This window comes from Salmo trutta, unplaced genomic scaffold (assembly GCF_901001165.1).
Source record: "Salmo trutta unplaced genomic scaffold, fSalTru1.1, whole genome shotgun sequence".
NCBI classification, from domain to species: domain Eukaryota; kingdom Metazoa; phylum Chordata; class Actinopteri; order Salmoniformes; family Salmonidae; genus Salmo; species Salmo trutta.
In genome coordinates, this window is record NW_021823154.1 from 437682 (window position 1) to 451237 (window position 13556).

At 43.8% G+C, this 13556-nt stretch overlaps 1 long non-coding RNA gene across 1 annotated transcript; it reads right to left on the minus strand.

Annotated features, from left to right (window-relative positions):
• Positions 1-130: 130 nt before the first annotated feature.
• LOC115189454 (uncharacterized) lies at positions 131-935 on the minus strand. Its single transcript, XR_003876913.1, has 2 exons — positions 724-935; positions 131-203 (listed from the first exon to the last, which is right to left on the minus strand). It is a non-coding gene; the product is annotated as an uncharacterized LOC115189454 (long non-coding RNA).
• Positions 936-13556: the final 12621 nt, after the last annotated feature.

The window sequence follows — 13556 nt, forward strand, 5'->3', positions numbered from 1 at the left end:
GAGGCAGTGGTCTCCTCCTCTCTCTCCCCAGAGAGACTCATTTTAGAGGCAGTGGTCTCCTCCTCTCTCTCCCCAGAGAGGCTCATTTTAGAGTCAGTGGTCTCCTCCTCTCTCTCCCCAGAGAGGCTCATTTTAGAAGCAGTGGTCTCCTCCTCTCTCACCCCAGAGAGACTCATTTTAGATGTAAGTCACAGCTCACTCAGCTACAATAAGAAATAACAGAACAGTCAATATTTCTGAACATTGAAGAACCAATAACAATGACAACACTTTTACGGTCTGTGGTCAGAGTTTAAACAGAGACTTCATGTTGCATTTAAACATTTACAGTCCAATCTGTTATTACTTTGACCTGGATCTCCATTAGCTAGTCGACCTGGTTGGATCCCCTGACTCCATAACAACAGCTGTCTACATGGGCTCCACACACAACTAAAATACATTATAGACATCTACTTTACATTGAAAGACGGTAGTAGACATTACAATGTGCAATCAATCACCTATAACAACTCACTACCTCATAGCCTATAACATCACATATTAATTAGGCTAATCAATATAAATCAACATAAAAGCCTACAATTATTATTCTTGAAAGTTGAAATCAGTATTGTAATAACTTTACAATTCTGCGGATGTTTAACCCCCTAAATCACCTCTCTCTACAATAGTCTAACTTCTCAAACACTTTTCTATAATAAATTGTAAAAGGCTACAAACCTCAAACATGTTTCTTCGACCGTTATTTCTCTACTTCCTTATAAAATGTTGGCTACTTCCCATTTCAACACAGTCGACGCGTTCAACACATATAGGTTTATATTATATGTTTATATTTATGTAACATTAAGTCCCCTAACCCAGACGATGCTGGGCCAAATTGTGCGCTGCCCTACGGGTCTCCAGATCACGGACGGTTACAGCCCGCGATCGAACCCGGGTATGTAGTGATGCAGTGTCTTAGACCGCTGCGCTACTCGGGAGCTTAAGTTAAAATAGTTGACAGATATTTCTTCCTAACCCTTTAAGAGAATACAGCCTACACACCATCGTTTCTTGTTCTGGTTTAGTAGTAGCCTACAAGGTGACACGCATTGCTTTGTTATGCAAGAAAATGTCCAAAAAAAGAAAAATTGGTTTGTCTGGCAAGTCTGTTTGATTGTGCATGAGCTGGGGTGTACTACTTAGTGCACACCGTACCAAACCGTTGCAAAACGTTTTGGAACGACAACGAGTTTCAAATTCAGGTAATTCAGAACCGGACTGACTTTTGGAAACCCTGATTTAGTCAACATTTACATCGTTTATGTGCCAATTGTTGCATGTCACTTTTACTTGACCGATTTGACGAGACGGACTAGTTTCTTTAGCGACAGATTTACAAAATTCCGACGCACGTCGTCTTTCAGGAATTGAAACAACGCAAAGTGTCGACTGTGTTGGGGATCATCGGATAGCAAATCACGATAATGTGCAATCAATCACCTATAACAACAACTCACTACCTCATAGCCTATAACATCACATCATATTAATTAGGATAATCAATATAAATCAATATATAAGCCTACAATTATTATTCTTGAAAGTTGAAATCAGTATTGTAATAACTTTACAATTCTGCGGATGTTTAACCCCCTAAATCACCTCCCTCTACAATAGTCTAAGTTCTCAAACACTTTTCTATAATAAATTGTAAAAGGCTACAAACCTCAAACATGTTTCTTCGACCGTTATTTCTCTACTTCCTTATAAAATGTTGGCTACTTCCCATTTCAACACAGTCGACGCGTTCAACACGTATAGGTTGTTTTTATATTATATGTTCATATTTATGTCATATAAAGTCTTCATACACTTCATGCAGGTGTTCAGCCCATAAATTCATATTGTATCTGGTAAAAGTGGATTTGTATTAATGTGATGTGAATGAGTGATGTTTTGCAGTGCTACCAGCAGAGGGCAGTGGGACAACAACCAGGTTCGGCAGAAGGACGCTGGACGGGTCATATCTGTGTTGTTATGGTAACAAGATAGGATGGGGAACCAATGATAGACAATGATTCTGCAGAACCCCAAAACAGACTGATTATAATGGATAGTATATGATGTTACATTGAAATAATCACATTTATTAAAGACCAACTCACAGAGACACATAAATACATTCCATAACTTTCATTTTATTTATTGAAAAGGAATTTGACAGGGATTCTGCACATCAATCAACATTTCTGTAAATGTAACAGATTTAGCCAGTTAGCTAGTTTTCAACTGTAGTCCCTGGGCAGGTAGATAAACATTTTAATAAAAACTAAATACATGTTTTTGCACTAACACAACTGATTCTTCTAATCAAAGGCTTGATCATAATTAGTTAATTAGTTTAATCTAAGGTGTTCGTTCTCGGTAAAAACTAAAACATGCAGCCCTTTGGGGTCCCAGAGGAGAGGTTTGGAATACACTGACTTAGAATAATGTGATACAAATGAACTCATTATTTATTAATTATCTCACCAATTCACACACAGACACACACACACACACACACACACACACACACACACACACTCCTTCCCGCTAAATTTAGACCATGTGTATGCACAGTTTCTAGTGGTTGAAGTATTGCATTTCAAGAAGGCCAGTAGATTAGTATTTAGTGTAAATGTGGGATATGATGGACACGTTTATTCATAACAATAAAAAGGTTGATAACAAGACGCAGTAATTTACCGTTACTGAGAAGAGAGAAAATCCATTTAGTTTATCTTTGCATTTTAAAATAATTATAAATAGCCATCTATTTCCTAGGCTTTTATTTATTTCGTTTCCATGATCGTTGCATAATAAATTCCTCACCTTTTCTGTGATGGTTTCATACTCACGAGGTAGCATATAGGCCTATAACGAGGTTACCATTCATCCCATCTCTCGTTTAACTGGACCCACTTCACAGCAGGAAATAGATGAGCTATTTCAAGTATTTTGCTCTATGCAAAATACCAGGGGCCACATTTGTAAACGTTGACTACAGACAAAATATGCCACAAAACATGCTTGTGCCAGTTTTCACACAAATGTTGTCATTTATAAAAAGTGAACTTGACGTGAGAATGTGCTAATCCTCCCGCTAACTTTAGACCAGGCATCCTTACAGTTTCTAGTGGTTGAAGACTTGCATTGCAAGAAGACAAAAGTAGACTAGTAGTAGCCTGGTGCAGATGGGGAATATATAACGAGACTCTTATTCAGAACTAAAGAACAGGTAGACCTGGCTAAATATAATAACAAGATGCAATCATTAGCTGTTAGTGAGAAGAGCGAAAATCGATGTATCTTTACATTCTATAATAATTAGAAGTAGGCATATATTTCCTGTTATTTATTTCATTTCCATGATCATTGCAGAATAAATCCTATACTCGCCAAATATCTTATAGGCCTATAACAAGTTAGGATTGGCTACTATTCGTCCCATCTCTCATTTAATTCGATCTCCAAGGCATTTCTAGTTGATCGCCAAACATTTCTGTAAAAACCCAACGATAAAGTCTTGTGTTTCTATTCTTTGTTATTAGTCTCGGGCTGTTGGGGTTAGGTGCTGCTGCCCTACGCGCCGGGTAGGCAAACTGTTGTGCCATTTCATGTGTCTGAATGTACAAACTGTTTCCATTTCTTGTGTCTGAATGTACAAACTGTTTCCATTTCATGTGTCTGAATGTACAAACTGTTTCCATTTCGTGTGTCTGAATGTACAAACTGTTTCCATTTCATGTGTCTTAATGTACAAACTGTTTCCATTTCGTGTGTCTGAATGTACAAACTGTTTCCATTTCATGTGTCTGAAGGTACAAACTGTTTCCATTTCATGTGTCTGAAGGTACAAACTCTGCCTTCCCGGTGGGCCTGGGGAGGAAATCAAGAGCACCACAAGTTTAAAACCATGACTGGAAAGAGACTGTCAATGAATGCAGCAAAGAGCTGCTGTTTTATGAGTGATTTCATATTAAGTTCTTACTCAGCACTGTCAACACTTTGTATTCAACACTTTTATAAGCCATAAAATGCGCGTTGTTCCTATTTCCACTCAGCTGTGCCTCACAAGTAATACACAATGGATCTATTACCGGTGTGATCATACAGCCTACCTCAAATATATATATTTTTAAATGTCCCGAACAACAATGCATTGGCAGGTAAATTAAAGCAAAGCCAGTATGTGGTGATAATGTATTGGGCCTATAGTTTACTGCACAAACCTCATTGCTACAGAACTGTTTTTAATTGGTTATTGTTGCATAGGCTTACATTTATTAAGTCATGGTAATAAAATATCAGAGCGGTAGATCTCTGCTTACATTTAGACTCAGAAAGTGATCTTGACTCAGAAAAGGTTGGTGACCACTGCTCTGTGCGATCCGATCCGAAGCACATTTTAACATTACAACAGACGACTCACCTTTTACATTGCCGTTTGTAGTCTACGTCTGAATATTGTAATGTGACATTTCTTGCGTAGACAATTTAATTTATAAACATAAAACTTTATCATAATCATTGAGTAATAAATTCCTCACCTTTTGTGTCCATGATGAGGTCATATTCCCGATGTAGCCGTACAACAAATAACCATGGGCATTTCTCATTTAATTGGGCCAATTAGAGGCTATTATTTAAAGTTTATGCAGATGACATGGTGCGCGGTTTATAACATACAGCAGAAGTAACAGGTGAACAGACAGCTGATCTGGTTTATAACATACAGCAGAATGTAACAGGTGAACAGACAGCTGATCTGGTTTATAACATACAGCAGAATGTAGCAGGTGAACAGACAGCTGATCTGGTTTATAACATACAGCAGAATGTAACAGGTGAACAGACAGCTGATCTGGTTTATAACATACAGCAGAATGTAACAGGTGAACAGACAGCTGATCTGGTTTTTAATGGTTTATAACATACAGCAGAATGTAACAGGTGAACAGACAGCTGATCTGGTTTATAACATACAGCAGAATGTAACAGGTGAACAGTCAGCGGATCTGGTTTATAACATACAGCAGAATGTAACAGGTGAACAGACAGCTGATGTTTTGCATTGAAGTGTCTAGGCTACCTATAAACTGTCGTTGATTTATTTTTTTTCAAGTAGACAATGTTTCAGAAATTGTGGGCACTGCAGCATATTTAGGTTCGGGAAAAAGTCAATGCAAAAATTACTGAATTCAAACGATCAGTTTATAGGTCCACAACAGTTTGCAATTGCTTTTGTCTTTCAGAAACGGTCAGATATGCCTACAGCAAATGTCACTGTAAAAGAAAACATTCTGCCAACACCTCCAAATGTCACGTCCTGACCAGTAAAGGGGTTATTTGTTATTGTAGTTTGGTCAGGACGTGGCAGGGGGTGTGTTTCGGGGTTTGTTGGGCTATGTGTTTATGTAGAGAGGTGTTTGTTTAGAGTGTTCCGGGGTTTTTGTATTATGTTCTATGTTAGTATATTTCTATGTTCTAGTCTAGTCTTTCTATTTCTATGTTTAGGGTTGTTAATTGACCTTCAACTGGAGGAAGCTGTTCCTGACGGGACTGTTTAGTGTCGTTTATTGTTTTTGTATACGTGTTGATTTTGTTTTCTTTCTTCAAACAAAAAAGAAGATGAGTATACATATTCCCGCTGCGTTTTGGTCTACTCCTTACGACGCCCGTGACAGAACTACCCCCCACCAAAGGACCAAGCAGCGGAGGAAGGAGCAGCAGAGGGACTATGGGGAATCATGGACATGGGAGGAAATTCTGGACGGGGCTGGACAGGGGCACCAGGCTGGTTAATACCGTCGCCCACTGGAGGAAATAGAGGCAGCCAAGGCGGAGCGACGCCGTTATGAGGCATTATACGCGCCGATGGGCAAGTACGAGAGGCACCCCCAAGAAATGTTTTTGGGGGGGCACACGAGGAGATTGGCTATGGCAAGCAGTAGACCTGATCCAACTCCCCGTGCTTATTATGGGGAGCGTGTGGAGACAAGAGCGCCGGTGTATGCGGAAGTGCGCACGATCTCGCCCATGCGCACGTACAGTCCAGTGCGAGAGATTCCAGCCCCTCGCAAGTTCCGTGCTAGAGTGGGCATCCAGCCTGGAAGGAGGATGCCTGCGCAGTGCATCTGGCCACCGGTGCGCCTCCTAGGCCCAGGCTACCCTACGCCTGCTCTACGCACGGCAACCATCAGCCCTCTGCACAGCCCAGTTCGCCCTGTGCCAGCATTCTACTCGTGCAGGGCTACTATTACCATCCATCCAGGACGGGTTGTGCAGGAGGTGCGCTCCAGACCTCCAGTGCTTACCCATGGCCCGGTGTATCCAGTTCCTGCTCCTCGTACTAGCCCTGAGGTGCGTGTCTCTAGTCTGGTGCCTCCTAAGCCAGCACCACGCACCAGGCCTCCAGTGCGTCAGCCCAGTCTAGTACATCATGTTCCCGCTCCTCGCACTAGCATTGGGGTGCGTGTCTCCAGTCTGGTACCTCCAGTACCAGCTCCATGCACCAGGCCTCCAGTGCGTCAGCCCAGTCCAGCTCCTCCTGCTCCTCGCACTAGCCCTGTGGTGCGTGTTCCTAGTCTGGCGCCTCCGAAGCCAGCCCCACGCATCAGGCCTTCAGTGCGCAGTCCCTGTCCAGAGTGTCCGGCAACAGTGCCCCGTCCAGAGTGTCCGGCAACAGTGCCCCGTCCAGAGTGTCCGGCAACAGTGCCCCGTCCAGAGTGTCCGGCAACAGTGCCCCGTCCAGAGTGTCCGGCAACAGGGCCCCGTCCAGAGTGTCCGGCAACAGGGCCCCGTCCAGAGTGTCCGGCAACAGTGCCCCGGCCAGAGTATCCGGCAACAGTACCCCGTCCAGAGACGGACCACAGTCCGGAGCCTGCAGAGACGGCCCACAGCCCGGAGCCTGCAGAGACGGCCCACAGTCCGGAATCAGCGCAGCCAGAGTCGCCCTCCATTCCGGAATTGGAGCTCCCAGAGTTGCCCTCCATTCCGAGGTCTCCAGCGACGCGCATCAGCCCGAGGTCTCCAGCGACGCGCATCAGCCCGAGGTCTCCAGCGACGCGCATCTTAGCCCTGAGACTTCAGCGGGGGTGGACAGGTTAGGTCTGGGACCTAGGCCGAAGCCTGAGCCACCTCCATAGTAGGTGGGTTGGGGAGGGGGGGTGTAGCACAAGAACCCTTGGTGATGGTGGCCACCCACCCTTTCCCTCCCTTTAGTTGGGGATAATTTTTTTTCTGTGTTTAGAGTTATTGGATTAGGTTTTGTTTTGTTGTTTTAGGTTTTACTGCTTGCCCTATCCGGGGTCTGCACCTTGGGGGGGGGGGGGGGGGAGGGGGGGGGGGTACTGTCACGTCCTGACCAGTAAAGGGGTTATTTGTTATTGTAGTTTTGTCAGGACGTGGCAGGGGGTGTTTGTTTAGAGTGTTTCGGGGTTTGTTGGGCTATGTGTTTATGTAGAGGGGTGTTTGTTTAGAGTGTTCCGGGGTTTTTGTATTATGTTCTATGTTAGTATATTTCTATGTTCTAGTCTAGTATTTCTATGTTTAGGGTTGTTGATTGACCTTCAATTGGAGGCAGCTGTTCCTCGTTGCCTCTGATTGAAGGTCCTATGTATAGGGGTGTTTTTGTAATGGGATTTGTGGGTAGTTGTCTCCTGTTTTGTGTTTGTGCACCTGACGGGACTGTTAAGTGTCGTTTATTGTTTTTGTATACGTGTTGATTTTGTTTTCCTTCTTCAAATAAAAAAGATGAGTATACATATTCCCACTGCGTTTTGGTCTACTCCTTACGACGCCCGTGACACCAAAGACATTTAATCAAGTTCACCATCCTTTAGATATACTGTCTTGGCCTAATTTCAATACTTCCAAAGTATACAGCAAATAAGGGCGTTATTGTCACCATAAAGGGTGAATAACGGGCGTATTTCACCTGAAGTTATAACCGGTGCCCTGGATTTACAATATTTTTGTGAATGCACATTTATCAATGTATAAATATTGTGTAGAAACTATTCAAAAATACTACTTATAAACGCAATATTTAATGTTGGAATGCCTAGAAAGTGTGATTTATCAAACAATCCAATGACGCAAACTTAGGAGATCTCCATTGATAAATACCAATTGTTCTCAGCCTCAGTTCTTGTGTATTACCTTGGCTATTTAGCGTTTAGAAACGCCCCTAATTAACCATATATGGTCAAAACCATCCCTTTAAAACCTGTTAGGGCTAGGGGGTAGTATTGACACGGCCGGATAAAAAACGTACCCGATTTAATCTGGTTACTACTCCTGCCCAGTAACTGGAATATGCATATAATTATTGGCTTTGGATAGAAAACACCCTAAAGTTTCTAAAACTGTTGGAATGGTGTCTGTGAGTATAACAGAACTCATATGGCAGGCCAAAACCTGAGAAGATTCCATGCAGGAAGTTGCCTGTCTGACAAGTCGTTGTTTAGCTTGGCTCTTTTTATTGAAGTCTGAGGATCTTTGCTATAACGTGACACTTCCTACGGCTCCCATAGGCTCTCAGAGCCCGGGAAAAAGCTGAACGATATCGAGGCAGCCTCTGGCTGAAACACACTATCGCGTTTGGCAAGTGGCCGATCAGAGTACTATGGGCTTAGGCGCGTGCACGAGGCGACCCCATGCATTATTTTCTTTCGTCTATTTACCTAAACGCAGATTCCCGGTCGGAAAATTATCGCTTTTTTATGAGAAAAATGGCATAAAAATTGATTTTAAACAGCGGTTGACATGCTTCGAAGTACGTAATGGAATATTTCGGATTTTTTTGTAACGAATTGCGCCATGCTCGTCACCCTTATTTACCCTTTCGGATAGTGTCTTGAACGCACGAACAAAACGCCGCTATTTGGTTATAACAATGGATTATTTGGGACCAAACCAACATTTGTTATTGAAGTAGAAGTCCTGGGAGTGCATTCTGACGAAGACAGCAAAGGTAATAACATTTTTCTTATAGTAAATCTGACTTTGGTGAGTGCTAAACTTGCTGGGTGTCTAAATAGCTAGCCCTGTGATGCCGGGCTATCTACTGAGAATATTGCAAAATGTGCTTTCACCGAAAAGCTATTTTAAAATCGGACATATCGAGTGCATAGAGGAGTTCTTTATCTATAATTCTTAAAATAATTGTTATGCTTTTTGTGAACCTTTATCGTGAGTAATTTAGTAAATTCACCGGCAGTGTTCGATGGGAATGCTAGTCACATGCTAGTCACATGCTAATGTAAAAAGCTGGTTTTTTATATAAATATGAACTTGATTGAACAAAACATGCATGTATTGTATAACATAATGTCCTAGGGTTGTCATCTGATGAAGATCATCAAAGGTTAGTGCTGCATTTAGCTGTGGTTTGGGTTTATGTGACATTATATGCTAGCTTGAAAAATGGGTGTCTGAGTATTTCTGGCTGGGTACTCTGCTGACATAATCTAATGTTTTGCTTTCGTTGTAAAGCCTTTTTGAAATCGGACAGTGTGGTTAGATTAACGAGAGTCTTGTCTTTAAAATGGTGTAAAATAGTCATATGTTTGGTTTGGGACTCTCAATTGGAGGCAGGTGCTTCCTCGTTGCCTCTGATTGAGAGTCCTATATATGGGGTAATTGTTTGGTGTAGGTTTTGTGGGAGATTGTTCTTTGTCTAGCATGTATGAGCCTGAGAAGACTGTTCGGTGATCGTGAGTTTGTTTTGTTGTTTTATGTTCTTTTTGAGTTAATAAATGTTCAAGATGAACGAACACAGTCCTGCTGCATTTTGGTCCTCCTTCACCAGCGATAACCGTGACAGGTAATGGAATATTTTGAAATTTTATGTCACGAAATGCGCCGGGCGCGTCACCCTTCGTTACCCTTCGGATAGTGTCTTGAACGCACAACAAAACGCCGCTATTTGGATATAACTATGGATTATTTGGAACCAAAACGACATTGGGTGATGAAGTAGAAGTCCTGGGAGTGCATTCTGACGAAGAACAGCAAAGGTAATCCAATTTTTCTTATAGTAAATCTGAGTTTGGTGAGTACCAAACTTGGTGGGTGTCAAAATAGCTAGCCATGATGGCCGGGCTATCTACTCAGAATATTGCAAAATGTCCTTTCACCGAAAAGCTATTTTAAAATCGGACACAGCGATTGCATAAAGGAGTTCTGTATCTATAATTCTTAAAATAATTGTTATGTTTTTTGTGAACGTTTATCGTGAGTAATTTAGTAAATTCACCGGAAGTGTTCGGTGGGAATGCTAGTTCTGAACGTCACATGCTAATGTAAAAAGCTGGTTTTTGATATAAATATGAACTTGATTGAACAAAACATGCATGTATTGTGTAACATAATGCAAGCGTCCCACCTAGCCCATAGAGGTTAAAGCAAATGGGGTATGTTCAAAGCTTTACAATGAAATGAAACAGCTCAAACAAAAAAAGCTAAGAAAAAACTTTTCCTCGACTGAAATAGATGCTAGTGTCAGATATTGAATATATGGTAAAAAATAAATAAAAATAAAATAATTCCCTTTAATTTTAATTACATTTTTACAAAATCCTAAAATACTAGTTATAAACGCAATTTTGAATGTTGGTATGCATTGAAAAGGAATGATTTATCAAACAATCCAATGACGCAAACTTAGGAGATCTCCATTGATAAATACCAATTGTTCTCAGCCTCAGTTCTTGTGTATCACCTTGGCTATTTAGCATTTAGAAACGCCCCTAACTAACCATATATGGTCAAAACCATGCCTTTAAAGCCCATGTGGAATATACTAAACCTTACAATTATTTTCCTAGATTGATTTATTTTGTTTTTTTTAACCAGGCAAGTCAGTTAAGAACAAATTCTTATTTACAATGACAGCTACCCCCGCCAAACCCGGACCAAACCCCAATCAACCTAACATAGAAATACAATAACCAGACTACACATCCACCTGTTGCTCCTTCCTCTGCTGCTTGGTCCTGTAGTGGTGGGAGATTCTGTCACGGTTATCGCTGGTGAAGGAGGACCAAAATGCAGCAGGACTGTGTTCGTTCATCTTGAACATTTATTAACTCAAAAAGAACATAAAACAACAAAACAAACTCACGATCACCGAACAGTCTTCTCAGGCTCATACATGCTAGACAAAGAACAATCTCCGACAAAACCTACACCAAACAATTACCCATATATAGGACTCTCAATCAGAGGCAACGAGGAAGCACCTGCCTCCAATTGAGAGTCCCAAACCCCAATCAACCTAACATAGAAATACAATAACCAGACTACACATAGAACTACATAAACATAGACCTTAAACCAAAAACCCTGAAATAATCAATCAAACGCCCTTTTACCAAAACACCACCCCGAACCACATAAAACAAATACCCTCTGCCACGTCCTGACCAAACTACAATAACAATTAACCCTTATACTGGCCAGGACGTGACAGTACCTCCCTCCTAAAGGTGCTAACCCCGGAAGCACCTCAAAAATAAACAAAAACCCCAAAACAAACAACAATATCCCCCTAAACTAAAGGGAGGGAAGGGAGGGTGGCTGCCGTCACTGACGGCACTTGTGCTACACCCCCCCCTCCCCAAACCACCTATGCAGGTGGTGGTTCAGGCTCCGGCCTATTGTCCTCCAGAGTGCCGACCGACCCGATCAACCTTGGACCGTAGGCAGACTCCCCCTGCTCTGGATCATGGGCAGACCTCCTCCTCTCCACCCTGTATGCAGACTCATTAATGAAACCGTTAATTACTTTAAGTTCTGAAATGTCAGGCTTACTCAGTTTAGGGTTGCTGCTAGACTCCCTTGATTCTTGGTCATCAGCAGACTCTGGGCAGATAGGCCACTCTGGCAGCTCCGGGCAGTCGGGCCACTCTGGTAGCTCCGGGCAGTCGGGCCACTCTGGCAGCTCCGGGCAGTCGGGCCACTCTGGCAGCTCCGGGCAGTCGGGCCACTCTGGCAGCTCCGGGCAGTCTGGGCAGTCTGGCATCTCCGGGCAGTCTGGCATCTCCGGGCAGTCTGGCAGCTCCGGGCAGTCTGGCCGCTCCGGGCAGTCTGGCCGCTCTGGCGGCTCCGGGCAGTCTGGCCGCTCTGGCGGCTCCGGGCAGTCTGGCCGCTCTGGCGGCTCCGGACTGGCGGGCGGCTCTGGCGACTCCTGACTGACGGGCGGCTCTGGCGACTCCTGACTGACGGGCGGCTCTGGCGACTCCTGACTGACGGGCGGCTCTGGCGACTCCTGACTGATGGGCGGCTCTGGCGACTCTTGACTGACGGGCAGCTCTGGCGACTCTTGACTGAGCCGGCGCACTGGAAGCCTGGTGCGTGGTGCTGGTGCTGGACGTGCCAGACTGGGAACACGCACCTCCAGGCTAGTGCGGGGAGCGGGAACAGGACGAGTCGGACTGGGCTGACGCACTTGAAGCCTGGTGCGTGGTGCTGGTACTGGACGTGCCAGACTGGGAACACGCACCTCCAGGCTAGTGCGGGGAGCGGGAACAGGACGAGTCGGACTGGGCTGATGCACTTGAAGCCTGGTGCGTGACGCTGGTACTGGAGGAATCAGCCTGGGAACACGCGTCTCAGAGCTAGTGCGGGGAGCGGGAACAGGACGAGTCGGACTGGGCTGACGAACTGGAGGCCTGGTGCGTGGTGCTGGTATTATCCTCACCAGACAGCTAGCACGCACCTCAGGACTATTAATAAACGCTACTTCAGGTGACAACCTTAGGACACGCTCTGTAGGGCGAATGTCGTGCCTAAAACACCAACATAGTAGCTCTCTCATCCTTTTCTCCTCCAATTTACCCATCAACTCCTTTACAGTCTCTGTTTCTCTCACCTCCCATTTTCCCCCGACTAGCTCTGGTTCCATCCTCGGCTCATCCGATCTGTCCGTGTGCCCCCCCAAAAAAATTATTGGGGCTGCCTCTCCGGTTTCCTCGCCAGTTTTGTACCCCGGTAGCATTCCCGGTCCTCACCGAATTCCTTCTGCTCCTTCCAGTCCACCTGTTGCTCCTTCCTCTGCTGCTTGGTCCTGTAGTGGTGGGAGATTCTGTCACGGTTATTGCTGGTGAAGGAGGACCAAAATGCAGCAGGACTGTGTTCGTTCATCTTGAACATTTATTAACTCAAAAAGAACATAAAACAACAAAACAAACTCACGATCACCGAACAGTCTTCTCAGGCTCATACATGCTAGACAAAGAACAATCTCCCACAAAACCTACACCAAACAATTACCCATATATAGGACTCTCAATCAGAGGCAACGAGGAAGCACCTGCCTCCAATTGAGAGTCCCAAACCCCAATCAACCTAACATAGAAATACAATAACCAGACTACACATAGAACTACATAAACATAGACCATAAACCAAAAACCCTGAAATAATTAATCAAACGCCCTTTTACCAAAACACTACCCCGAACCACATAAAACAAATACCCTCTGCCACGTCCTGACCAAACTACAATAACAATTAACCCT